The sequence below is a fragment of the Castanea sativa genome, chromosome 12, assembly GCF_040712315.1.
Source record: "Castanea sativa cultivar Marrone di Chiusa Pesio chromosome 12, ASM4071231v1".
NCBI classification, from domain to species: domain Eukaryota; kingdom Viridiplantae; phylum Streptophyta; class Magnoliopsida; order Fagales; family Fagaceae; genus Castanea; species Castanea sativa.
Window position 1 is genome coordinate 22,003,738 of NC_134024.1, and position 27,179 is coordinate 22,030,916.

General features: G+C 36.2%; 1 pseudogene; it reads left to right on the forward strand.

Annotated features, from left to right (window-relative positions):
* The first annotated feature begins 1,072 nt into the window (after positions 1 to 1,072).
* Positions 1,073 to 27,179, forward strand: LOC142620363 (myrcene synthase, chloroplastic-like; annotated as a pseudogene).

Genomic DNA, 27,179 nt, shown 5'->3' on the forward strand with positions numbered 1-27,179 from the left:
TCTTACAAAAATCATTAAAGTTTAAAATAGAAAAAATAAAAATAAAAAAACACGAAAAAATGTGATTAGTGGATAGAAAGTGAAATAAAAAAAAGAGAAAAGATTTCTATTCGACAAAACACATTACGAAAGGAACAAGTTTCGAAATTTCCCTTTTGTAGCATTCTGCCCACTGACACATGATGTGGGAAGACTTGAGTTAAAGAGTGCAGAAGTTTTTTGTTTTGTTTTTTTTTTTTTTGGGGGGGGAGGGAGGGTGGTAAAAAATTAATTTAGGACATAAATTTAAAAATATTTGTTTTAAATTACTAAAAAATGAGGTACAAAAATATTATTAAAATTTAAAACAAATAATTTAACTGGTTTAAAAACTTTCGACCACCTGTAAAATCTTCTGAATTCCTAATCAATGACACATTTTTCTTGTTCTTATAGCTTATGCTTTAAAAATTAAAATCTTCGACCACCAAAAGAATTTTCTAAATGGCTCGCCTGAAGCCTTATGAGATTCTAGGGTTTGTAGTCGCATTTTTAAAAAATGCAGATATAAGTCTCAGTTTATAGAGGGTAAATAAACGCAGTTATAGGGGGACCTAGAACGCGGCTCTAGGTCCCCGCAGGGGCTATTGTTGTGTAGGCTAGGTCGCATTCGGAAACGCAGCTCTGGAAGACGCAATTGTAGCCTATAGTTGCGTTTTTAGGGTCTATAGCTGCGTTTTCCAAACGCGGCTATAGCCCTCGTTTTTTTGTATTCTATCAACCACACATTTAGAATCACCGTCAATTATGGATTGATTGTATCCCTTTGAATTCCTTGGATATTTTTCTTGTTCTTAAAGCAAACATGATAACCTCCCAGGGATGTATATAAAGGAGTATATCTGAAGTGAATGTTCCCAAGTAACCCATTAGTTCCACCCAAAAACCGTAGTAAGCAACTAAGCTTCACAATGGCTCTTAAACTACTTACCTCACTCCCTATGTACAATTTCAGAACCTGTCTCATCTAAAGATCCCATCTCACTTGTAACATGAAGGACCAGAATGGCTACCTTGCTCGTCCTGCCAATGCATGCCCGCCAACAAAGTTTCAAATAGTCCCGATATTTTGCGGAGATCAGCAAATTACCAACCTTCCATTTAGAACCATGATAACATTGAGTCCCTAAGGATGAATATGTGGTACGTACATTTTGTTATTGTTTCTTTAGTCAGTGTTAAGTAATTGCATTTATTGGCTTAGTTAAGTGACTAAGTTTTAGGTATTCCTTCTCTCATTTTAATATGTTTTTCTAGGTCAAAATATATTCGAGTAGAAAGTACTTGAGCTTAGTCAAATTCATGGTTTTTAAGACTCGGACCATTTAAAAAACCGGTAAAAGAAGAGGTTTAAGATTTTTAAAGTTGGACCATTCGACTGAGGTCGAATCATGATAATGTCATATTTACTTTAATAATTAATTAAGGGGTCAATTATAAAGTTAGTCTCTATCCTTTATAACAAATGTCAATTTAGTCTTTAAGCTTTTAATTGTGTCAATTTGATTCCTAACATTTTAAGTGTTGTGTTAATTTAATTCCTGTTGTTATCCCTTGAATGAAAAAAGCTGATGTGTCAAATGGAATGGTAAAAAATTATTTTCCATGTCACGTCAACTACCAATCAACCCGACAAGTCAAATTAAAAAAAGAAAAAAAAAAAAAGCCAAATTAAAATCTGCACATTGATCTGATTCTACTAGTTCTAAAATCCATAAAAGTCTCTCTCTCTCGTATCATCTCCGTAGCAACCAAATGACAAATTATTGTTTAAAAGAAACAATCCCATTTACAAAAGCTGGTCTAGAAACCAGCTCAAAAAATCTAAGGAGTTAGTCCACTAGGATCAAACCTGGACTACTTTGTGCCACAGATCGCTTTGCAAACGAGTGATTTGCTACGACTCTTTTTTACTTTCCAGATATTATAGAATCATCACGTAGACCTGCCAACAAATCTACCATCATTTCAAATTCAAACCAAACCTGAAAACCCGTAGAGTTTTACAGAATAGTGGACAAACTTTCTCAAATAAAAAGAAAAAAAATCCATTTTTTATGAGCTGCCAACAACGGTTTCACAAGGTGCTTTGCATTCGTTTATAGCCCAAGCTCCTAAAGCAAGCCTGTAGGAGAAAATTAAACAAACTGTTAACCAACACCTAACTTTTGAGAAATTTGTATAACGGCAGCTATGGAGATGATATTGACAAGAGATAGGAACTTTTAGGGATTTTAGAACCATTTAGTGAGATGAATCCAATCTCACGTGTGCAGATTTTAATTTGAGTTTTTTAATTTTTTTTTTAAAAATCTGACGTGACTGTACAATTGACAGTTGATATGGTATGAAAAATAAGTTTTTACTATTCCATTTGGTACATAAGTATTTTCCAACTAAGGATAATGATATGGACTAAATTGACACGACATTGAAAAAGTTAGGTACTAAATTGACATAATTGAAAGGTTAGAGACTGAATTGACATTTGGTAGAAAGGATAGAGACTAACTTTATAATTTACCCTTAATTAAAACTCAAATACAGATATTAAATTTATAAAATTAACAAAATTGACTAATATATCTATATGTATGAGGGGAATTTAATGATTTTCACGCATATATTTATAAATTAAATAAAAAAAGTTAATAAAATAAAATAATAAAACATGAAAACATTAAAAGTTATGATTAATTTTTGAAGTAAGATTGAAAATTTTTGAAGGATTTTAATTATAATTTTTTTATATGTTCCCTTTTAGAGATGAATAGTTTAATTCAGTAGAATAGAATTGTGTTATGTAGTTTTCAAAAAGAAAAAAAGAAAAAAAAAGAAAGAATTGTGTTAAGTTTACTTCAAGTATTTTCATTTTAATTGTCAAGCATCAACATGCAGTCGTAGCTAGGTTAGACTTTAGCTCTAACTCTGACCGGTTGTGCCCAGGTTTGGTAGATAATAATGAGGGATGTCTAAGAACGATCAAGTCGTAACTAGAATGCAAATAGAATGTTATGTTTTTTCTTGATATGCTTTTCTAGTTTTTTCGTATATATAACCCAAAACTCATATCTTGCGCATGCTAGACTAGATAGAGAGTGTGATATGATTATATAGACATTAAGAGAGCTCATTTCATCCCATCTAACAACGTAGAAAAATAGATAGCCTTGGCCTAGAGCTAAATCTTCTACGAACCTCTCTTTTCCATTTATTTGACCATTATTACATTGAGAGAAATTTGTAACCTTCCCCTCATTCACCAAATACAAACTGTTGTGAGTTGTGTTGAAAGTTTGGAAATCTTTGGGGTTATTTCAAATTCAAATCTTTTGGTGGCTTTCTGTTGCAGCCCAACAATGGTGTCTCTAGTCAACTAGATCAAAAAAGGGCTTTGTGAAGTCAGTTGCTAACTAGAGCTTGGAGGGCTAAATTATATAGGGTGATATGAGCTTCTTTCATATATTGCAACTATTCATGCTAATGGAGATTTTCCGACTGTGTTATGGGGGGGTGGGGGGGAGGTTTTTCTGCCCGGGTGCTTGGGTTTTCCTCTTTCTAAACACTTTTGGTGTTTAGTATGGTTTGGTTTATTTTTCTGCATTTTCATATTGTTTTCTTTATATGGTTTAGTTCATGTATGGTTATGTTTGCAATATGAAATTTGGTTAATCACTTACATTAAACTAATTGGTAGTTTAGGATTAAAAGTGATTAAACCATAAAATTTGATTATGGGGTTTCTAAATGTTAGAAATACTGAATTCAATAGTATTGTATTTTTCATTGAAACAATATACATGAGTGCCTTTATATAGGAGACATATGAGTGCAATACAAGTAAGAGTGTAGTACAATGTGTGCTATACAAGTAAGTAATCTAGTTGGGCCAAGCCCACAATACTATACACACGTTAACAGCCTCCCTCAACCTCAAGGTGGATGTGAGACCAGCTTGAAGTTGTCAACTAAATCACGAAGACGTCCTTTAGGATGAGACTTGGTGAAGATGTCTGCAAGTTAATCTTTGGAGGAGACGGAGAAGAGCTTGAGAGCACTATGAACAAGATGATAACGGATAAAATGACAATCAATCTTAATATGTTTAGTCCGTTCATGGAAGACATCATTGTGAGTAATGTGAATGGCACTCTGATTATCACAATAAAGAGGAGTAGCAGAGGACATAGACACACCTAAGTCCTTAAGAAGCCATCCTAGCCGAAGGAGCTCAGATGTGGTTTCAACAAGAGTACGATATTCTGCTTCAGTACTGGAGCGGGCTACAAAAGTTTGTTTCTTACTTCACCAGGAAATCAAGGAAGAGCCAAGGAGAAAACATTAGCCAGTGGTGGACCTACGATCAGTGGGATCTCCTGCTCAATCAACATCAGAGAATGCACGGAGAATAAGAGAAGACTGAACTGAGTAGAAAAGACTATGGAAGATAGTGCCCTTCAAGTATCGAAGAATGTGCAAAACAACAGTATAGTGAGTCGACCGTGGAGCAGACAAATACTAGCTGACTTGATGAACAACATAGGAAATGTCTAGACGAGTAACTGTGAGATAGACTAGGCTGCCAACCAATCGTCTGTAAAGAGAAGGATTAGACAATGGTTTCCCCCAATCCGAGGGAGTCAGATGCGCATTAAGCTCAACGGGGGTGTCAACAGTCTTGCTGTTAGTGAGTCCAGCACGAGACAAAAGGTTAGAGGCATACTTGGCTTGAGTAATATAAAGACCATTTGAGGAATGAGTGATTTCAAGACCCAAGAAATAGCTAAGGTGTCCAAGATCTTTCATCTCAAACTGTTGACTGAGAAAATCCTTGAGTTCTTGTATGCCACTAAGGTCAGCACTAGTTATGATCATATCATCCACATAGAGGAGAAGTAAAATGGTGCCTTTATCAATGCGAGGAAGAAATAAGGCAGCATCATAAGGACTGGCAGTGTAACCCAAGAGAAAGATGGTAGAGCTAAATTTTGCAAACCAAGCTCGTGGAGCTTGTTTAAGACCATACAATGCACGTCGAAGGTGGAAAACCTTGTTTGATTCAATAGAGAGACCTGGAGGAGGTTGCATGTAAACTTCTTCACTCAAATCCCCATTAAGGAATGCATTTTTAACATCCATCTGAAAAAGATCCCATTTTCTAGCAGCAGCAACAGCCAGGAGGGCACGAACAGATGAGATGCGAGCAACTGGAGCAAAGGTCTCTTCATAATCAATCCTATACTCCTATGTAAAACCTTTTGCAACAAGACGAGCCTTATAACACTTAATGGACCCATCAGAGCGAGTCTTAATCTTGTAGATCCGCTTACAACCAATCACAGACTGTCTAGGAGGGAGAGTAACCAGGTCCCAAGTATGGTTTTTGGTTAATGCATCAAGTTCTTCTTTCATTGCAATCTGCCATAAAGGGTCAGTGGAGGCCTCACGATAGGTTTGAGGCTCGTGGAGTGTAGTAAGGGTAGTGTAACAATGATAATCAAGTAAATGTGTAGGAATGGATCTTACTCGGGTTGAGTGACGAGGTGGAATGTCCTGTGGTGGTGGAAGGTCTTGTGGAGGATCTTCAGGCGGAGTAGGAGCAGGGGACCCAAGCTCAAGTTGGGGAAGCTCATCATCAACCTGTTCATCTTCGACCTGTCTAGAATAAGCATAAAAAAGATCTGGAGGTTGAATAGATAAGTCCAAAGGAGGATCAAGAGGATTTGGAGAAGGAACATGAGACTTATCTGGAAAGACTTCGAGTACAGATGAGGTAGTTAAGGAAGAACGAAAATGAGAGAGTTCAACAAACAAGTGGTGTTCCCAGAAGACAACATTACGAGAAACACGAAGACGATGAGAGACAGGATCATAACACCAATACCCGTTTTGTGTTTCGCCATAACCAAGGAAACAACAAAGTCTAGATCGAGGCTCAAGTTTGTTGTGCTCATGAGGCTAAAGAAGAACGAAACAGGCAGATCCAAAGGAGCGAAGGTGATGATAGTCAGGGGGTGACCCAAAGAGGCGCTCATACGAAGTTTAATTATGGATGACAGTGTTTGGAATGCGGTTAATAGTGTGAACAGTATGAAGAGCAGTTTCACCCTAAAATGGGGGAGGAACTTTGGCAGAAAGAAGAAGAGCATGAATAGTGTCAAGAATATGACGAAGTTTTCGTTCAGCTCGACCATTTTGTTGAGAGGTACCTGGACAGGTTAGATGATGTACAGTGCCATAGGAGTGTAACGGAGCTTGAAAAACATATTGAGTATATTCAAGAGCATTATCAGAACGAAAAAGTTCGATTCGTTTGGAGAATTGGGTTTCAACCATTTTTGCAAAGTTACTATATATTGGCAAAATTTCAGAACGAGATTTCATAGGAAAGATCCAACTGTAACGAGAATAATTATCGATAAAAAAAACAAAATATCGAGATCCACCAATACTAGCAACAAGAGAAGGTCCCCAAACATAAGAATGAATTAACTCAAAAACACTATTAGAAATAGAATCACTATTATTAAAAGGTAAAACTGGCTGTTTTCCTAACTGGCATGAAGTACAATCAAAATTGTTTTTGGACACAGAATCTAATAGACCCTTAAAAGCTAACTGTTGTACCCAAGAAGAGGGTGCATGACCAAAACGAGAGTGCCAAAGTGAGAGAGAGGGTAAGGAAGACACCGCAGCGACAGTAGCAACAACAGACACCGGAGCAACAGGTGGAAGATGAAGATTGTCCACTAGAAACATATGCCCAACTCTAGGGCCAGTCCCAAGCTCTTGTCCCGTTCTCGGATCCTGCACAATACACCTAGAATAGTAAAAAATAAGGCAATAACCTAGTTCAGTTTATTGTCCCACAGAACACAGATTATAGGATAGGTCAGGGACATGGAAGACCCTAGGAACAGAGAGGTTGAAGGTTGAAACAAAACCTAGACTATTCCCATGCATGGTGGAACCATCAGCTATGTGAATATTTAGGGGGTGTGGTGCAGGGTCAAGTTTGGAGAATAAGGACGAGTGAGGTATTATGTGATTGCAACAGGAAGAATCAAAAAGCCAAGTTTGAGACTTACCGGGTAAAATTGAGAGAGCAGTGGAAAGAAATGCATTACCAGCCATACGAACAACCTGAGTTTGATCTCCTGTAGTTTAGTGGGTGAGAGGTTGATAGTGGATCCAGAAGACTAGGACTCAGCTGAAATGGGAGGCATTGGCAGAGTAGACTCAGTATTAGCAACTGCAGTAGTAGATTTGTTACGACGGTAACAAGTCTCAATAGTGTGGCCAAGACGCTTGCAATAGTTGTAGAACTTTTTGTTGGTCTGTCTGCGACAATTGTTGGAGCTAGAGGGATCACCTGAGTGCTGAGGTTGCTCTATGGGTGGAGCAGAAGGAGTAAAGGCCAGAACATTAAACTTATCCTGGGCTTGAAGAGTTGCAAGGCGAGCTTTTTCTCTTACTAACTCGTTCATAGCAGTACCAAGAGAGGGAGGAGGACTACGATTAAGAAGCTGACCTCGAATGGGCTCATAGTCCTTGTGGAGTGACATCAGGAACTCATAGAGACGAAATTCATCTCTAACAGCAACGTATTGTTAAGCATCTTTTGAGCATGCCCAAGTTGGATCATAAAGGTCAATTTGGTCCCAAATGAAGCGAGGCTGATCATAGTAGTCATTGATAGACTACCCCGGTTCTTGCCTGAGTTGATGCAATTCAACCACTAATTGATATTTCATGGATCCATGAGTAGTAGAGTATCTTTTGGCCAACATATCCCATGCTGATTTAGCATCATCAAAGCTGCCCAGTAGATTAGAGATGGAGGGAATGGAAGTGTTTCGAATCCATGTGAGGATCATGTGATTGTGACTATCCCATTCAATCATGCGACTGAGGAAGGCAGTATCTTCTTCATTTACCCCCTTCACAGGAATAGTGATTGCACCAGTACAATAATGCCAGAGCATGCGACCCTTAAGAAAACTACACATAGCTTGAGACCAAGATAAGTAATTCCTAGTCCCCTCCAATACAATATTGATGGGGCGAGGAAGGAAATTATTATTTTTATCCATTTAGAGACATAATATGCAAAAACAGACTGCAAAAATAAAATTTACGTGAAAAACTGAGTAAGGAGAACCTGGACTGCAAAAAGTCAACTATGAAAAAGTCAACGGTCTGAGATGATGACGTCAGCAAGATGATGTGTCGCTGACGTTAGCAGGTGGCTGGATGCTGACGTAAGCTAGGGTTGACATGGCACTGATGACGTCACAGGTTGACGTCAGTTGGAATTGAAGATGGCGCATGAGGCGCGTGGGATGCAACGCATGATCTTCGAGCGGCGCGTGAGGGCGCGTGCAGGCTCCAATGGCTTCACGACTTCCACCAAGTTGTAGATTGGTGCAAGAAGATCTCAGTGGTACGTTCAGAAAACTGATCGGAGCAAGTGTCGCGGCGGTGCAGAAAGAGGAAGTGGTCTTTGTAGTGTAAAACTCCTCAACGATGACTGCTATAGGTCCGGAACCCAAGGATGATATCTGGAAGATGTCGAAGGTTCAATGACGAAAGGCTGCAGCAGTTGTTGTGACGGCGGAAGCGATGTTAAGAATGAAGTAACACCAATAAAAGACAAGACTGCTAGAAAAAGAAAAAATGTCAGAACAATGGCTCTGATACCATGTTAGAAATATTGAATTCAATAGTATTGTATTTCTCACTGAAACAATATACATAAGTGTCTTTATATAAGAGGCATATGAGTGCAGTACAAGTAAAAATGTAGTACAATGTGTGCTATACAAATAAGTAATCTAGTTGGGCCAAACCCACAATACTATACACACGTTAACACTAAATATATGGTAGGGTGTTAGTAGCATTTCTTTATAAGTTTTTTAATAGTACTAGTAGTAGCTATTACTGGAACTGAATAGACTTTGTTGATGAAAAATTGTTATGTAGGGGGAAACGTGCACTAGACAAATTAATATGTTGAAGGAACAAGTGAGGATGATGCTTCACAAAGTGGTGGACCCCCTAGAGCAACTTGAGCTGATAGAAATCTTGCAAAGACTAGGATTATCTTATCACTTTGAAGAAGAAATTAAAAGAATATTAGATGGTGTGTACAATAATGATCATGGTGGTGATACATGGAAGGCGGAGAATTTGTATGCCACAGCTCTTAAATTTAGACTCCTAAGACAACATGGATATAGTGTCTCTCAAGGTATTTAAGGATCTAACAAAAAAAAAAAAAATCACTAAGTGGTGGACCCTCTAGAGCAACTTGAGCTGATAGAAATCTTGCAAAGACTAGGATTATCTTATCACTTTGAATAAGAAATTAAAAGAATATTAGATGGTGTGTACAATAATGATCATGGTGGTGATACGTGGAAGGCGGAGAATTTGTATGCCACAGCTCTTATATTTAGACTCCTAAGACAACATGGATAAAGTGTCTCTCAAGGTATTTGAGGATCTAACAAAAAAAAAAAAAAAATCACAAGTGGATATTGAAAGTTGGATTCAGTTCTATAGGCACTACAACTTAAGTTCTTCGTTAAATTCAACCATATGATTTCATTAACAAATAAATCATGTGGTTGAATTTAACTCTACTTGAAAAATATAATACTAGTTGCGTTGAATTGGTCAATGCAACTTATTAAATTTAATTGGAAACCTAATTTATAGACTTAATTTTTACCCTTATGCCTAACCTGTCATTTATGTTAACACTCTGGTGTTGCTCATTTCAGAAGTTTTCAATAGTTTCAAGGATGAGAGAGGGAGTTTCAAGGCATGCCTTTGTGAGGATACCAAGGGCATGCTATCCTTATATGAAGCCTCATTCTTTTTGATAGAAGGTGAAAATCTCTTGGAAGAAGCAAGAGATTTCTCAACCAAACATCTAGAAGAATACGTTAAGCAGAATAAAGGAAAAAATCTTGCAGCTATAGTAAACCATTCCTTGGAGCTCCCACTGCATTGGAGGATGCTTAGGTTGGAAGCAAGATGGTTCATTGACATATATAGACAAAATCAAGACATGAACCCTATCTTGCTTGAGTTTGCAGAATTGGATTTCAACATTGTACAAGCAGCCCACCAAGTAGATCTAAAACAAGTGCCAAAATGCATTATTTGCTATAATTCTAACACTCATGTGTTCTTTTTCGATTCAAACAAAGGTGGTGGAAGAGCACAGGCCTTGCAGAGAATTTGAGTTTTGCGAGGGATAGATTGGTGGAGAATTTCTTTTGGACAGTGGGAATAATATTTCAGCCTCAATTTGGATATTGTAGGAGAATGTTAACCAAGGTCAATGCACTGATAACAACAATTGATGATGTTTATGATGTATATGGCACTTTGGATGAACTTGAGCTCTTCAAAGATGTTGTTGAAAGGTTTGTATTAATGGAGAAGGCATATTATGCATATAACATATATATCATTACTCTCACAATACGTGGGTCTCAAAATTATGAGGTTCACATGCTATGATAAGAATGGTGCATATGCCAGATACATAAAATAATTATTAGTATTAATGATGACACTATGCCTCATTTGCTTGAACGCTATCTTAACATATAGATCACTCGTGGCTACATTGTGTGATACCAGATGGGATATCAATGCAATGGATCAACTCCCAGATTATATGAAGATATGTTTCCTTGCTCTACACAATAGCCCCCCAGATTATATGGATTAACATATGTGATGAAATTTTAAATTTTGGTCCTAATAGCCCCTCAATTAAAAAAAAAAAAAATTTGGTATACATATATAATTTGAAAAATTAAGATTTGCCCTTAAATAAATAAATAAATAAATAAATATATATATATATATATATATATATATATATATATATATATATATATTTGGATCTCCTCTGGAATAGCGTCGAGTTCCATTTTGATAAATGTGTTGAAATGTTTAAGAAACACTTATTTTATATGTAATATTTTGTTAACATTTTTATAATATCAAATGTTTAAGAAACACTTATTTTATATGTAGTATTTTGTTGAATATGAAATAGCGTCGAGTTTCATTTTGATAAATGTGTTAAAATGTTTAAGAAACACTTATTTTATATGTTATACTTTGTTGACATTTTTATAATATCAAATGTTTAAGAAACATTTATTTTATATATAGTATTTTGTTGAATATGAAATAAATGTTAATTTTTATTTTCATAAAAATATTTGTTTTAAACTTTGACCCCCCAGGTTTGAATCTGGTTCCGTCCCTGCATATATTTACTGAAATTGCATTGAGATGGTCCAATGCATGTACCAGCACGGAGATGGACATGGTGTTGGGAACCATGAAACTAAGGACCGAGTATTGTCATTACTTATTCAGTCCATTCCCCTAAACAAAGATTGACATTATATTAATTATTTATATGTAAGGATGCATATATGAAAAGTTTAACTTAACAATTGTACTATATATCCGAAATTGTAGCCAAATTTTTTTTCCCTTTCCTTTTACTTTGGACGATATATTTCTTTAAGAACGTTTTTTTTTTCTCCTTTAATTGATGAGTGAGTTTTATGGCTGTTAAGTTAATTACGTCTGCAATACTGTTTGGCCTGACTAAAAAAAAAAAAAAAAAAACCGAACACATATATCGCATGTTTCTCATAGATGTGATCCTAACAAATCCATAATCTTGCTCACGGTCACAAGTCAACCTGCCACCTACCATAGAGAGTGGTGTGGCAAGTTTTCCTATCTCAAGTTGTTGTGAATAATAAAAGAATGTTTATTGATAGGGGTAATTTTTAATTGGAAAAATAAAAGAAACTGTTGGTCTCCAAGAACCCATTAGCTCTGTTATGCATGCTGACAACTTCACGAAAGAGGAAGCTGTTAGTCTTAATACTAACGACTTCACGAATGGAAAAGCTGTCGGTCTCAAAACTGACGACTTCATCCTACCACCTAACGACATCTAAGCTTGGACGGGATGAGAAGCTGACGGGGAGAAAGTTGAAGGCAAGGAAGGAAATGGTGACGGGTCTAGCGTGGCTATACTTGGCCTCCAAGAATATGTATATAAGGAAACACCTTGTACCCCACGCCTAACCCTAATCAAGGGGATCCCCACAAGGAAAGTATCCCACGATATACGCTTGCAAGTGAAGATCTTCTCTACAAGGAAAAGACCCTCTCCACTAAGAAACGGAAGTCAACTTTACGCTACTATAAAAACCCTACAACCCTCACAAATCATGAAGAAGCAGACTATGTCATGAGAAAAGTCCATAGAGGCATCTGCGGGAACCACTCAAGATCACGGTCTTTGGTGCCCAAAATTATTCGAGCCTGCTACTATTAGTATACCATGCAGAAGGATGCACAAGCTATGTTAAAGCCTGAGACAAGTGCCAAAGATTTAGCAACGACATCAGGCAGCCGGCATAAGAGCTCACCCCTATGGTGGCCCCGTGGCCTTTTGCTCAATGGGGACTGGACATCATAAGCCCATTCCCGATAACAGTGAGACAGCCAAAGTTCCTAATAATCGGCATAGACTACTTCACCAAGTGGGTAGAAGTTGAAGCCCTGGCCACCATCACAGAGAAGAACGTATGAAGCTTCATTTGGAAGAACATCATTTGCAGATACGGGATCCCTAAGGTCTTGGTGTCAGACAACGGGAAGCAATTCGACAACAAATCCTTCAGGGGCTTCTGCTCACAATTAGGGATCAAGAACCACTACTCCTTCCCTACCCACCCTTAGGATAACAGACAAGTTGAGGTCATGAACCGATCCTTGCTTCGAATCATCAAGACTTGGCTCGAGCGGGCAAAGGGTGTATGGCCTAAAGAGTTGCCAAGTGTACTATGGGCGTACATGATGATAGCTAGAACTCCTATAGGAGAAAGGCCGTTTCGATTGGAATAAGGAAGCGAGGCAGTCATCCCAGCTGAGGTTGGGCTCACAAGCTACAGGGTGGACAATCATGATGAGAAGAGGAACGATGAGGCCATACGTCTACAACTTGACCTAGTGGATGAAGTCAGGGTGACAGCTGAGCAAAGGCTAGCACGATATCAAGACCTTATGGCCAAGCACTACAACGCCAAAGTCAAGCACGGGGACTTCCAAGTTGGAGATCTCGTCCTAAGGAACGTCACAGGCGCCACGAGAGATCCATCCCAAGGAAAGCTGAGCTTTATTCTTTTTGAACAATTTTCTGCATTTATATGCATTCACCACAATAAGAGGAGTTATTCAGATATGGTTTGTGTATGTTTCTACAAAACAATTAAGCCCACAAGTGGACGACTTTATAAAATCCACATGTGGACGAGTTTATTAAGTCCACAAGTGGGCGAATTTATTAAGTCCACAAGTGGACGAGTTTGTCAAGTCCACAAGTGGACAAGTTTATTAAGTCCATAATTGGACGAATCTATGAAGTCCATAAGTAGATGAATCTATGAAGTCCACAAGTGGACGAGTATATCAAGTCCACAAATGGACGAGTTTATCAAGTCCACAAATGGACGAGTTTATTAAGTCCACAAGTGGACGGGTCCAAGTCCACAAATGGACTAGTTTATTAAGTCCACAAGTGGACGAGTTTATCAAGTCCATAAGTGGACAAGTCCAAGTCCACATGTGGACGAGTTTATTAAGTCCATGAGTGGACGAGCTTGTAAAGTCCACAAATGGACAAGTTTATTAAATCCAAATATGGATGAGCTTACTACTAAATCCACAAGTGGACGGGTTTATTACTAAGTCCACAAAGTGGACAGATTTATCACTACTAAGTCCATAAGTCTACAAGTGGACGAGTTTAGTACTAAGTCCACAAAGTGGATGGATTTATCACCACCAAGCCCACAGGGCGGGCGGGGTCATCCCAAAGAGATCCTTACTATTATCAAGTATATGAGGGCACCTTGATAATTATTAAAATCTCATGAGGATACTTTAAAAGTCGTTCACATCCGCAAGTGGACGATTCATCCAATAAAACCACAAAATGGACAAGTTTATTCCAAAGTACACACGACCATAAAACCAAGCCCAAAATATGCAATTCCGTCCAAGGGACGTCTGCAAATATAAAACCATAAGCTGACGATTTTAAGAACATGTCCACCAATGGACGGGTTTACGATAGTCCGCAAAATGACGAAATAGAGTAGACGGAAGATCAATAAGCATATATGTCAAAATAGGATACAAACATAAAGTGATAGGTGTAAAACAAGACATCTTAAAGCATGTTTTCAACAAAAGCCCAAAAATAAAAAGGCACTTAAATTCGTTTGAAAATAAGACAAAATACACAATAAAAATATATGTAAAAAACTAAACTACGGGGTCCTCGATGTCCTGCATAAGAATATTCTTGTCGTCCTTAGGAGGGGGGTCTTATTCACTTAGAGTTGCAGGGTTCTCAACGTCAAGAGGAGGATCTTCAGATGACAGGGATTATAGGAGTGACGCCTTTGTTAAAAAACGAGGCCAATCAGCCTTCCCCCCCTGTCCTAGCATTTAGTAATTACCATTAATGAACACATTATTTTATGAGCTGCGAATCAAACTCCATAGCCTGTTGGCTAAAGTTGACAGAGCCATGGAGTAGGGGGCAGCTAATAGGGATAATTTTTAATTGGAAAAATAAAAGAAACCGTTGGTCTCCAAGAACTCGTTAGCTCTGTTATGCATGCTGACGACTTCACGAAAGATGAAGCCGTTAGTCTCAATGCTGACGACTTCACGTAAGGAGAAGCTGTCAGTCTCAAAACCGACAACTTCATCCTACCACCTAACGACATCTACGCTTGGATGGGATGAGAAGCTGACGGGGAGAAAGTTAAAGGCAAGGAAGGAAATGGTGACGGGTCTAGCGTGGCTAGACTTGGCCTCTAAGAATATGTATATAAGGAAACACCTTTTACCTCACGCTTAACCCTAATCAAGGGGATCCCTACAAGGAAAGTATCCCGTGATATACGCGTGCAAGTGAAGATCTTCTCTACAAGGAAAAGACCCTCATCACTAAGAAACGAATGTCAACTATACGCTACTATAAAAACCCCACAACCCTCACAAATCAAGGTACACTTAATTCACCCCAACCTCTGGCACTCTAGAGTTAAGAACGAGAAATTTTTATAACTTGATTGTTAAAGGATATTTGGCCGGTACCACACTGGTACCCTTTGTAGGTTTTTCTTCTTCTTCCCTTTGTATTGTGCAGGCCTTGTTTGGAGCATGCGAGGACCATATAGCTCACTAACAATTTTCAGCATCATCATTTATATATATATGGCTGCTTGGTGCCTTGCTGGTAGCAGCCCATTATTGGCCATGCATGCAAGGATGGAGTTAGGATTTAGAGTTAAAAGAGGTGGCTCTGCTACTAGTTACGTGAGACAACTTTAGCCTCCATCTTTACTGCTTTGACGCTAAGGTGTTTTGTGTGTGTGTGTGTGTGTGTGTGTGTGTGTGTGTGTGTGTGTTGTCTTTAATGTGTGTGTTTGTTGCTAAGTAAGGACAAAATTATTTTGCTAAATTTCTTTAAAGGGCCGGGTTGTTTGTTTTTGGTAAAATTTGTTGGTTGGACTTTTTTTTTTTTTTTTTTTTTTTCGTTTTACTATTAGTAATTTTTGTTGTTGCGCTAATGTTTTTGGGCTTGTATATTTTCTTTTAATTTTAGATTTATAAATTTTTTATGGCCTTTAAAAAGAGAAAAATGTCAAGGATATAAAATTGTTTTATAAATTAATGATGTGGTGAGTGGTTTTGATTAGTAAAAAAATGATATAAGTGGTGAGCCTAGATATAAACCAATAAGAATTTGCTATCTCAACACTTTGTAAAAATATTGTAGAAAAGTTTGTGATTATAGTATTACTCTTAAAGGACTGAATGATATTGTTAGGGGTAAAAAGTAATTTTATAAAAAACATTAGGTGTAAATGCACTTTTAATCCCTACATTTTGCCTTTTTTTAATTTTAGTCCCTGCATTTTAATTTTACCACTTATAATCCTTAAATCAATTAACGCGTTCCATTTTGGTCATTTCTGTTAGCCCATTAATGAAAATTGCTTAGGTGGCAAACTGGGTGCATTGCTGGCACATTAGATGCTAAGGTGACCAATTAAAAAATAATAAAAAATTTTAATTAACATTTTAAAAAAATGACATATTAGCTTTTAAATATAAAAAAATTTATTAATTAATTTTAACGAAATTAAAAAATTTAAAAAAAAATTAAAAAACAATAAAATAGATCAATTCAAATCTAATTCATTTTGAACAAAAACACACAATAACACAATCACAAATTTAAAAATCAACACAAGAACATAAAGCACAAACCCAGAACCAAACACAAAAAACACAAACTCAACACAGAACATAAAGCACAAACTCAGATCACAAACACAAAGAACACAATTACACATCCCACCCAAACCCAGACTACACCTTCGCCATTTCCTTCCTCAAATCCCAAGCTCACTCCTTCAACCTCTAAACATAAACTCTCCATTCCACTCTCTATCTCCTCCCTTTCAGTCCTCCCTGCTCAAGATCTCTCTCATCTTTGCTTAAGAACTCTCACCGCTGACCTCCTACGCCAGGTCTCTCATTTCTTCTCTCTCTATCACTCTTTATCTCTTCCCTCTCCTCTGTGCTCAAGATCTCTCGTTGCCAACCTCCATAGCCCTCGCCACCGACCTCCACAACCCTCGCCGCCAACCTTCAGATCTCTTAATCGGGTCATGGGTGTGAGATTTGGGATGAGTTTCAATGTGTGGGTTTTGGGTCATTGATTGATCGGTTGGGTTGGGATTTTAGGCTGGTGGTGGTGTCGTGGTTGTGACGGTGGTTGGTTGAGTTTTGGGTCAGTGATGTTTGTGGCTGTAGTGGGCCAGTGGTGTTTGTTGAAGATTTTGAGTGTTTTTTTTTTATTTTTCCTCTTTTGTTGAGGTTTTTGGATTTGGAATTTGTTGGAGATCCAGTGATTGTCATTGTAGTTTGTGGCGGTTGATTTGCCATTGATGGTGATTTGCTGTTGTCGTTGCCGTTGGTGGTTAGTTTATGGTGGTTTTGAGTTAATATATTATTTATGCTGTGAAATGGAGAGTTTGTGTTTGGAGGTTGAGGGAGTGAGCTTGGGATTTGAGGAAGGAAATGGCGAAGGTGTAGTCTGGGTTTGGGTGGGCTGTGTAATTGTGTTCTTTGTATTTGTGATCTGAGTTTGTGCTTTAAGTTCTATGTTGAGTTTGTGTTTTTTGTGCTTGGTTCTAGGTTTGTGCTTTATGTTCTTGTGTTGATGTTTAAATCTGTGATTTTGTTCTTGTGTGTTCTTGTTCAAAATGAATTAGATCTGAATTGATGTATTTTATTGTTTTTAATTTTGTTTTTTCTTTTTTAATTTCATTAAAATTGATTAATAAATTTTTTTTATATTTAGAAGCTGACATGGAATTTTTTTTAAATGCTAATTAAAATTTTATATTATTTTTTAATTGGCCACGTTAGCATTTAATGTGCCAGCAATGCACTCAGTTCGCCACCGTAATTTCCGTTTGTGGGCTTGTTGGGAAATTTAGACCCCGGTTGATAGATTTAATAAGTTTTAAACTCAAGTTGTTAGTTAGATTTATTATGCATAAAACTTGTTAAAACAAACAAACATCAATATCATGTCACAAATAATGCAGCGGAAAAATAAATAAGACAAAATATGATGACCCAGAAAAACCAATGAAACCAACCAGTTTCACAGTAAAAAGCCTGGGGGGAAGTCTTCCTGAAAAGCAATCCACTATAGTAAAGAGAAGTTTCAGATCTAGTACAAAACTTTTGTCCCTAGACTCTACAATCCCCGTAGATGTACTCACAGCAGAAACCTTCTACCGCCTCAGAACATCTAAACCCTTCAATATATGATCAGTACCCTTTGATGCATGGATCCCAATACGTGACTAACTCCTTTGCACAAATCCTAGTACGTGACTCACACACCAACTTGAGAAAGAAGAATATTGGCTGTAAAGTTCTTCACTTCATCAATAATGAAGATCAAGAAGCACTTGGTTACAAAACCCTAAAGCGCAAGGATGCAGTAGCTTCTTTTTGAGAGAATAAGGCTTTGGTCACCTTTTTCATATGTTCTCCTTGTATTCTCATGTGTGACGGTTTCTAAAATAAGCCTTATATATGTTTAGGGTTGTGAGAAAAGAAACCCTACACAAATACATGTCAACATGGCCGAAAATCAAATCTGAAAATCTGAATTTCCGTAACCTCGATAGATTCCTCGATAGATAGTGTCTATCGAGCCTCATTAAACCTTGATAGATAGCTATCTGTCTAGCAACTGTTGAGCTATCTGTCCTCAGGTGTCAAGCTATTTGTCCAGCTTTAGTGAACAACTTTTCTTCACTCGTTTCTTGGTCTAATCTTCATGGCTTTAATATTAGACTTGAACAACATGTTTCTTGAAGTATTAAACACATCATAGATCTACCCAAATATAAGTAAAGTGCGTTTTGTCAAAGGATTAGCCAATTACATAAAATATGTCCTTAACAATCTCTTCCTTTGGCAATCCGTGACAAAACCACAACAAACAAATGAATATACGAGAGAAGTCATAAATCAATCTACTCATACTCACTTGTTGAACACAATAAAATATATTCTAACACAAACTCTTGAAAAACTTTGCAAGAAAAGAGTTTATGACAAATAGACTTTGACAACCTGTATTTCTGAAACATTTTAAACAAAACAAATCAAGGCATCTTTGTGTGAAGCAGAAATAATAGATTGCATACAAAAGAAAGAAACATGTGTATAAAGAGAGAAAAGAAACAACACATGTAAAGATAGGTGAATAAAATATACATCATCACATATATATCTAAGATAAGCACAATGTATGTAAACATGGTCATAAAATCGGTGCACAAGAAGAAAAACAACTCCCCCTTACAAGGGCATGTATTTCTCCCCTTAACATGTAGAATCTTAAAAAGAAATCACATATTCTCCACAATTTCTTCTCCTTTTTGTCATGATTGACAAATGGTACAAGAAGCTATATAGCTTTACTAAAGAAATATAAAGATGATCAAGGAGGCACAAAGAATCCATAAAAATGCATGAATGTAATGAAATAAGATGCTATGAATGACATGATAAAAGAAATATGCAAAACATATAAAAAAAAAATGCATGCAAGAGAATCTTGATGGATCGAGAGGTGTCGAGAAGCTATTGAGAAGACCTCGATGGATTGAACAGCTATTGAGAAACTATCGAGGAGACAGGAGATATCTCGATCGATCCACCTAGCTATCAAGAGGCTTCGAGATTGCGATAAGAAACAACTTAAGATCTCGACAGATAGCCAGGTGTCGAGGAGGTGTCGAGGAGATGTCAAGATTGCTTAAAAATAGTTTTTTAAGAAGAGAAAAAATATAGACATGAATGCAATCAAACATGCAACTCAACCAAAGATCCAAAAAATATTTTAAGTTCTTAAAATCATCTCTCAACAATAATTTTAAGCACATTGATCCCAAAAACACGCACACACACTCGAAACAAGTCTAACCGATTTTATATTTAAAAAACAAGTCAAGACAGTTTAGTGAGCATACATTAACGCATGTAAACCTTGTGATGGCCAAATCACATTGTACTTGCACATGTATCAAAAATAGCAAAGAATTTTTGTGTTGTGTGTGAAAACATTGCAAGATTGCGTAAGTGTTTCTATGTTATGACGATTTGAGATATGAGAAAATCACTTTAACTCACACATAATCATAATTGTTTGATGGGGACTATTACCTTCGAGGTACATCCTATAACTCCCACATCTCCTAGAAAATACGCTTGCAATAATGTTTTAAAGCATTTTGTTCTTTTTGCTTTTATTTTGTTTGCATATTTTTATTAAGCAAATCATGCATGGGTATACAAAAGAGAGAAAATAAATACCCAATTATGTTAAATTTTTTGATATTGCACTTTTACTATGCCGAAGTATACAAATGTCATTGACATTGCACTTTTGCTATGCTGAAGCATACAGGTGTCATGCCATGATTGGAGGGTAATAGTGGTGAGATGGTTATTTATGCCTTTCTCTTAGGATTTTCTAGTCCTTCTCATCAAAAAGAGTGATACGAGTGTTAAGTACAAGAGATTACTTAATCTTACTCATCACAAACAAAGAGCCACAAAGCTCACTTGCTTAGTTGCGTATAAGGATGCTCATCTAAGTTACAAAAGATACATAGTTTACAGAACTCTGTTTTGATAGCCATTTTATGGTTCACAAGAACCAATGTACACAAACACACACTGTTTTTATATTTTTCTGATTTTTCCTATTTTTTATTTATTTTAAAAACAAAACAAAATAAAAACTAAACAACTAAACAAAAACAGACAAACAACATGAGAGCATGAAAGAAAGATGTAAATGCATGGAAGAAAGAAAGAAAAATGCAGATGCATGAAAGCATGATTCCAAAAGCAGATAAGAAATCAAGCAAAGAGAGTCCTACTTTAGATAGAAAGAATTAAAGCAGAGGACAAACAGAAAAGACAATTAAGTCTAAGGCTTTTTCATACGAACTTTCCAATACGCATAATTAGTTCCATCAAATAAAGGAGGAATCAAAAGAGATTGTCCACGATCCATAACAATGAGGGTCAAGGATGACACTCAGGAAATAAATCCAATCAGAGTGTACCCGCTCTGATACCACTTGTTAGAAAATTTAGACCCAGGTTGATAGATTTAAAAAGTTTTAAACTCAAGTTGTTAATTAGATTTATTATGCATAAAACTTGTTAAAACAAACAAATATCAATATCATGTCACAAATAATGCAGCAGAAAAATAAATAAGACAAGATATGATAACCTAGAAAAACCAATGAAACCAACTAGTTTCACAGTAAAAAACCTGGGGGAAAACCTTCCCGAAAAGCAATCCACTATAGTAAAGAGAAGTTTCAGATCTAGTACAATGAAGATCAAGAAGCACTTGGTTACAAAACCCTAAGGCGCAAAGACATTGTAGCTATTTTTTGAGAGAATAAGGTTTCAGTCACATTTTTCATGTGTCCTCCTTGTATTCTCATGTGTGAAGGCTCCTAAAATAAACCTTATATATGTCTAGGGTTGTGAGAAAAGAAATCTTACACAAATACATGTCAGTATGGGCCGAAAATCATATCTGAAAATCTGAATTTCCGTAACCTCGATAGATACCTCAATAGATAATATCTGTCGAGCCTCATTAAACCTCGATAGATAGTTATCTGTCGAGAAGCTGTCGAGTTATCTGTCCGCAAGTGTCGAGCTATCTGTTCAACTTTAGTGAACAACTTTTCCTCACTTGTTTCTTGGTCCAATCTTCATGGCTTTAATACTTTTGACAAAAACCATAAATAGACAATCGCATTTGTGGTTTGTTTGGATTTCATGCTTGTTCTTCATTTGGATTTAAAGAACATATGTGGATTCAAGATTATCTCCCAAAAGTGAACATAGTTTACTTCTTGTTACTTTTCCAAGTAGGATCCACATGCAATAATTTACCCAAATCCAAACTACTGATTTAAAGCATTTGCTGGATGTTATTGACTTGTTATCGAAGGTGACATCCGAAAAAGATCTAATACTGCGGGCCACGTGGCCGTATCCTTGTCATGGACCCAAAAAGAGGACACTCTTTTTTTTTTCTTTTGGTAGAAAAAAAGAGGACACTTTTCGCACATGATATTTTACACTAATGCAATACACGTTACGACTAACAAGTTACAACCTGTATCTCAAAAAGCTATGATACAATCTAAGAATATTCTTTTATAATATGGTCATGAATTTCATGTGCTGGGTACGAGCCAATTGCAAATCTCTGCTATGTATGTCTGAAGTAAATGTTCCTCAAGTAATTCATTCCACCCAAAAACTACAGTAAGCTTTTCCAAATACCTTTGTCAATGGCTCGTACCCTACTTGACTCACTCCCTATCCACAATTTCGCTAGAGAACCTGTCCCATCTAAGTTCCTTTCTCACTTAAAACATCCAGAAGTAGTAAGTTTCCTTGTTCTTTCTGTTTGGGATTTCACCCAATCAAAGAGTAATAATAATAATCAAAGAGTAATAATGAAAGAACAAAATGAACACAACAAGTAAATAGAAATTATGATTGACTTTGAGGTATAATTGAATGTTATCCTTAGACAATATTTGTCCCCATATGCAAGTTGCTAAAGGGTTTCTACAAATTTGTCCCAATAATATAACCAAGTTATTGAGTTCTACAAATAGCAATTTTGAAGAATGCCCACAAGATTTATTGTGTTTTTTAGAAACTATTTTAGGGAGAGAGAAAACTTCTTCTATTCAATCATCTATTAAGTGAACATTAACTATTATTTATACACATGTGGTTGTTTCCCTTCAAGAGGTATGAATGGAGAGCTAAGATATCTCGTAAAATTGTTCATAAGATTTAAAACCTTTCCTAACATTTAGAACGGTTACCACAAATTCTGCAAAATAGTTTTATGAGGCTTAATCGATCGAAAGGAATTGAGCATCAATCGAAGGCTCTTTTTAATTGATCGAACAAGAATTGAGCATCAATCGAGTCAAGCAGAAGCTTCAGATCAATTTTCTTGACCACTTTGATCAATTGAGCAAAAGCTTTGATTGATTGTGAAGCCTTTCTCACTACTTCAATCAATTGAGTAGAAGTCTTGACAGATTGAACATCCTGGAACATGAATTAACAAAGAAAATTACAAATCTCAAAATTCCATTTTATTCATTTTACAAATGAATACTCTCTAACTTATATCATCATTATTACAACCTATTCTTATATAGTCCTACATATACAACAATCTCTCACTAGGTTGTAATAATATGTCTCACTTGATTGATATTCTATCATGCATAAAAGAAGGTGTCTTTCAACTTAAATCTCCCCTTAGTGTAATTGTCTCAAGAAATCAACAGAGGTAATGGTGGCTTGGTGCTTAAACCAAAATTCTTATGTGTTGAAATTGAAAACAACACACACATGAGAATATTCACAAATCACAACACATTTAGAAATCCATTAAAATGTTTTCAAGCGTTCACTATGATAAGTTAATTTTTTCAAGCAAACCACCAAAATTGGTGGCTCAACCACTAGAGTCCCCGGTGCCAAAGGTCTAATGACTAGACCGCCAGAACTAACAACCATAACAATGGTTCTAGTGGCCGCCACCGGAGCGGTGTCTTTGATGAACAGACCACTAGCACCAATGGCCAAAATGATGTCTTCGACAACTGGAACAACGACTTCGATTATCGAACCTCTGACATTGGTTGTCAAAAACTATGTTTTCTAATGATCAAATCACCGACACCAGTTGTTGAAACAACAACACTGGTCATCGGGCAATGGCTCAGATCATCGGACGGGTGACCTAGCCACCAAATGGAGTGAATGAAGCCATAGTTTGTTTTTGTAAAGTGTTTACCCAATATTTTAAATGTAAAGTGTTTTACAACTTTTTATAAAGGATTTTAAGGTTAATGGAAAATATTTTACAAGTTTAACCACATTTCACCTGCAAACTAACACATAGAAATGGGAAAACATTTTCCGAAAAATATTCTACTTCAAAACAAATAGAGCGTAAATAAAATTGTTTACATATATCATTTAAATAATACAACTACGTGAGTGAATCTAATTGAGAAAGCTAAGGTAAGGAATTGTACTGAACTTTTTTTTTTTTTGTATACAAACATGTTATATGTAGTTAAGGAATGTCGTTTTTTGTGCTGTTTATTGCAGAAGTTTTCAATTGTTATAAGGAAGAGAGAGAATTTCAAGGCATGCCTCTATGAGGATACGAAGGGTATGCTCTCATTGTATGAAGCCTCATTCCTATCAATAGAAGGTGAAAATATCTTGTAAGAAGCAAGAAATTTCCCAAACAAACATCTAAAAGAATATGTCAAGCAAAATAAAGATAAAAATCTTGCCGCTATGGCCAGTGGCGACGCCACTCAGAAGCCAGGGTGTTCCTAGGAACACCCTGGCTTGATTTTTTTTTTTATATATATAACAATTTTTTTTTTATTTGTTTACCCTTAAAAAAAATAGGAACACCCTCAGGCAATATCAGGAACACCCTCAAAAATTTTATGCTAAACAAATTTTGAACTAAAAGGCATGCAGAGGTAGGAGTGTGTGCACACATGAGGTGTGTGCACACATGAGGTGTATGCTAATGCACAGTGAGGTGTGTACTAGACTCCTAATAGTTAGTAAAAAAAAATGAATGAAGCAACTAAACACCAATAATTAATAATTTAATTAACTAATACATTATAAAAGACAAACAAATTAAATTATGTTAGGCTAAACAAAAATTGATAATTTAATAATTTAATGAAACAATAATACAACAAATTATAGTTTATAAAAGACAAACAAATTTATTAAACAACTAAACAACAATAATTAATAATTTTATTAATATTTCAAATGAACTTATAGTTTATTGTACCGGAACCTTTGTTCATTAATTTCTTTTCTTTTTATTTATTTATTTTTTTCTTTTGAGGTTTTTCGGTGTATAGAATGCAAATTTGTTTTAGTTTTAAGAATTTTTTTTTTTAAGTACAAATTTCATGCTTGCCAAATTTTGAATTTCGGCCGGTATTTACTGAAATGTTCCGAAACACCCAAAATAGACCGAAATGACCCAAAATTTTTTCAAAGTAGAATAGGAACACCCTTGACAAAATTCCTGGAGTCGCCACTGGCTATGGCGAGCCATTCCTTGGATGCTTAGGTTGGAAGCAAGATGGTTCAATGACATATATAGAAGCAGACAAGACATGAACCCTATCTTGCTTGAGTTTTCAGAATTGAATTTTAATATGGTACAAGCGGCCCACCAAGCAGATCTAATCTGAAAGGTGATTAATTGCTATAATTTTGACACTCATATATTCTTCTTTGTTTTAAACAAAGGTGGTGGAAGAGAACAAACCTTGCAGAGAAGTTGAGCTTTGGGAGGGATAGGCTGATGGAGAATTTTTTTTTTTTTTTTTGGATAGTGGGAACAATATTTTAGCCCCAGTTTGGATATTGTAGGAGAATGACAACAAAGGTCAACGCACTAATAACAACAATATATGATGTTTATAATGTATATGGCACGCACTTTGGATGAACATTGAACCATTCACAGATGTTGTTGAGAGGTTTGAAATAATAGAGAATACATCTCACGCATTTGATATAATAATCATTCTGTCAATAATTGATGGGTCCCACAATTGTGAGGTTCTCACGTTTTGAGAGTTTTGAGAGGAACGATGCACATATTAGATGCATAAAATTATTATTGGTATTAATGACACTACTACTCAACTGCTTCAAAGCTATCTTGATATAAAGACTCATGGGTACTTTTTGTTATTCTAGATTTTTGATGAATAGAAGGGGCAGCGAGGGTGACCATGTGTGTCTCACCTCCTTGGACGTGACCATAGGGGCATCCTCCTGCTAGAGAATATTGAATTGAGTCATAGTTACTGTAACTGGGGTGCCACAAATCTCACCCTAGCACCTCAAGAGAGCTAGTAGTAAGGTGCAATGCATGAGTGCTCTCATCCCCGGTATCCACCAAGATTTCAAAGAGGGATCATTGTGCATGCGCATGAGATCCTTAATGTTAGGCCACCCCTCTTGGGGCTCCAGATGGGATATCAATGCCATGGATCAACTCCCATATTATATGAAGATATTTTTCCTTGCTCTTCATAATTCAATTAAGGAAATGGCATTTGATACCCTTAAGGAACACAGATTTCACATCATTAGATACCTCAAAAAAGTTGTATGGACTTGACTTCTGAATTCATCAATATTAATCCTTAACATTTTCTTCTTGAATACATTGTGTTATACTGCCACTAATTCATGGTTCCACTATAAAATTTTCAGTGGGCAGATTTATGTAGAACCTATTTGTTGGAGGCAAAGTGGTACTACAACAGATATACTCTGAAAATTCAAGAATACATTGAGAACGCATGGATTTCCATATCAGCGCCAACCATACTAGTGCATGCTTTTTTTTTTGGTCACAAATCCAATAACAAAGGAAGCATTGGATTTCCTGGAAGAGTACCCTAACATAATTCGTTGGTCATCAATGATTTTATGACTTGTAGATGATCTCGGAACATCTACGATATGTAAACTTTCAAATGAATGAATCAATTTCATACTTCAGATTAAATATTATAAATCTAAAGGTATATTCAATATCACATTCTTTAAAATTTAAATAACGTGGTAATATATATTAATAGATACTACCTCCCTTCTATATTTCTAGTCCTCTTTGGAAAATATATTTTTAAGGGAACATTAATTATTTAGTGCATTATCTTTTAGTTAAAAATGTACAAATTTTCAAAACTACTATTATAAATTTAAACTCCAAAAAATAAAAGAATGAATTGAATTTTTATATAGAATAAAGGATAGAGGGCTAGCAATTTTGGAGAAAAAAATTATACCATGAAATGGATTCTCCATTCTTTTCTAGAGGATCCTTGTTCTCAAACTACGTCATCTTAAGAGTTTCATCGTGAATCTTTTAAATACTTTGCACTAACATAGGCTAACATCCAATTTTATATATATGAACACTTAGTATGAGTTAAAAAGATATGATGTCCCCAAAGCAATCCAGTGTTACATGAATGAACTGATGCAAGCGAAGAAGATGCTCGTGAGTACATAAAGTATTTGATTAGGGCAGCATGAAAGAAGATGAATAAGGACCAAGTTGTGAGTTCTACCTTCTCTCAAATATATATTGAAATTGCAATGATGGCCCAATGCATGACCAGCACGGAGATAGACATGGTATTGCGAACCATGAGGGCTATGTATCGTCATTACTTATTCAATCCATCCACCATATAAAGATCGATGTTATTCAATCCATCCACCATATAAAGATCGAAGTGACTAATTATTGA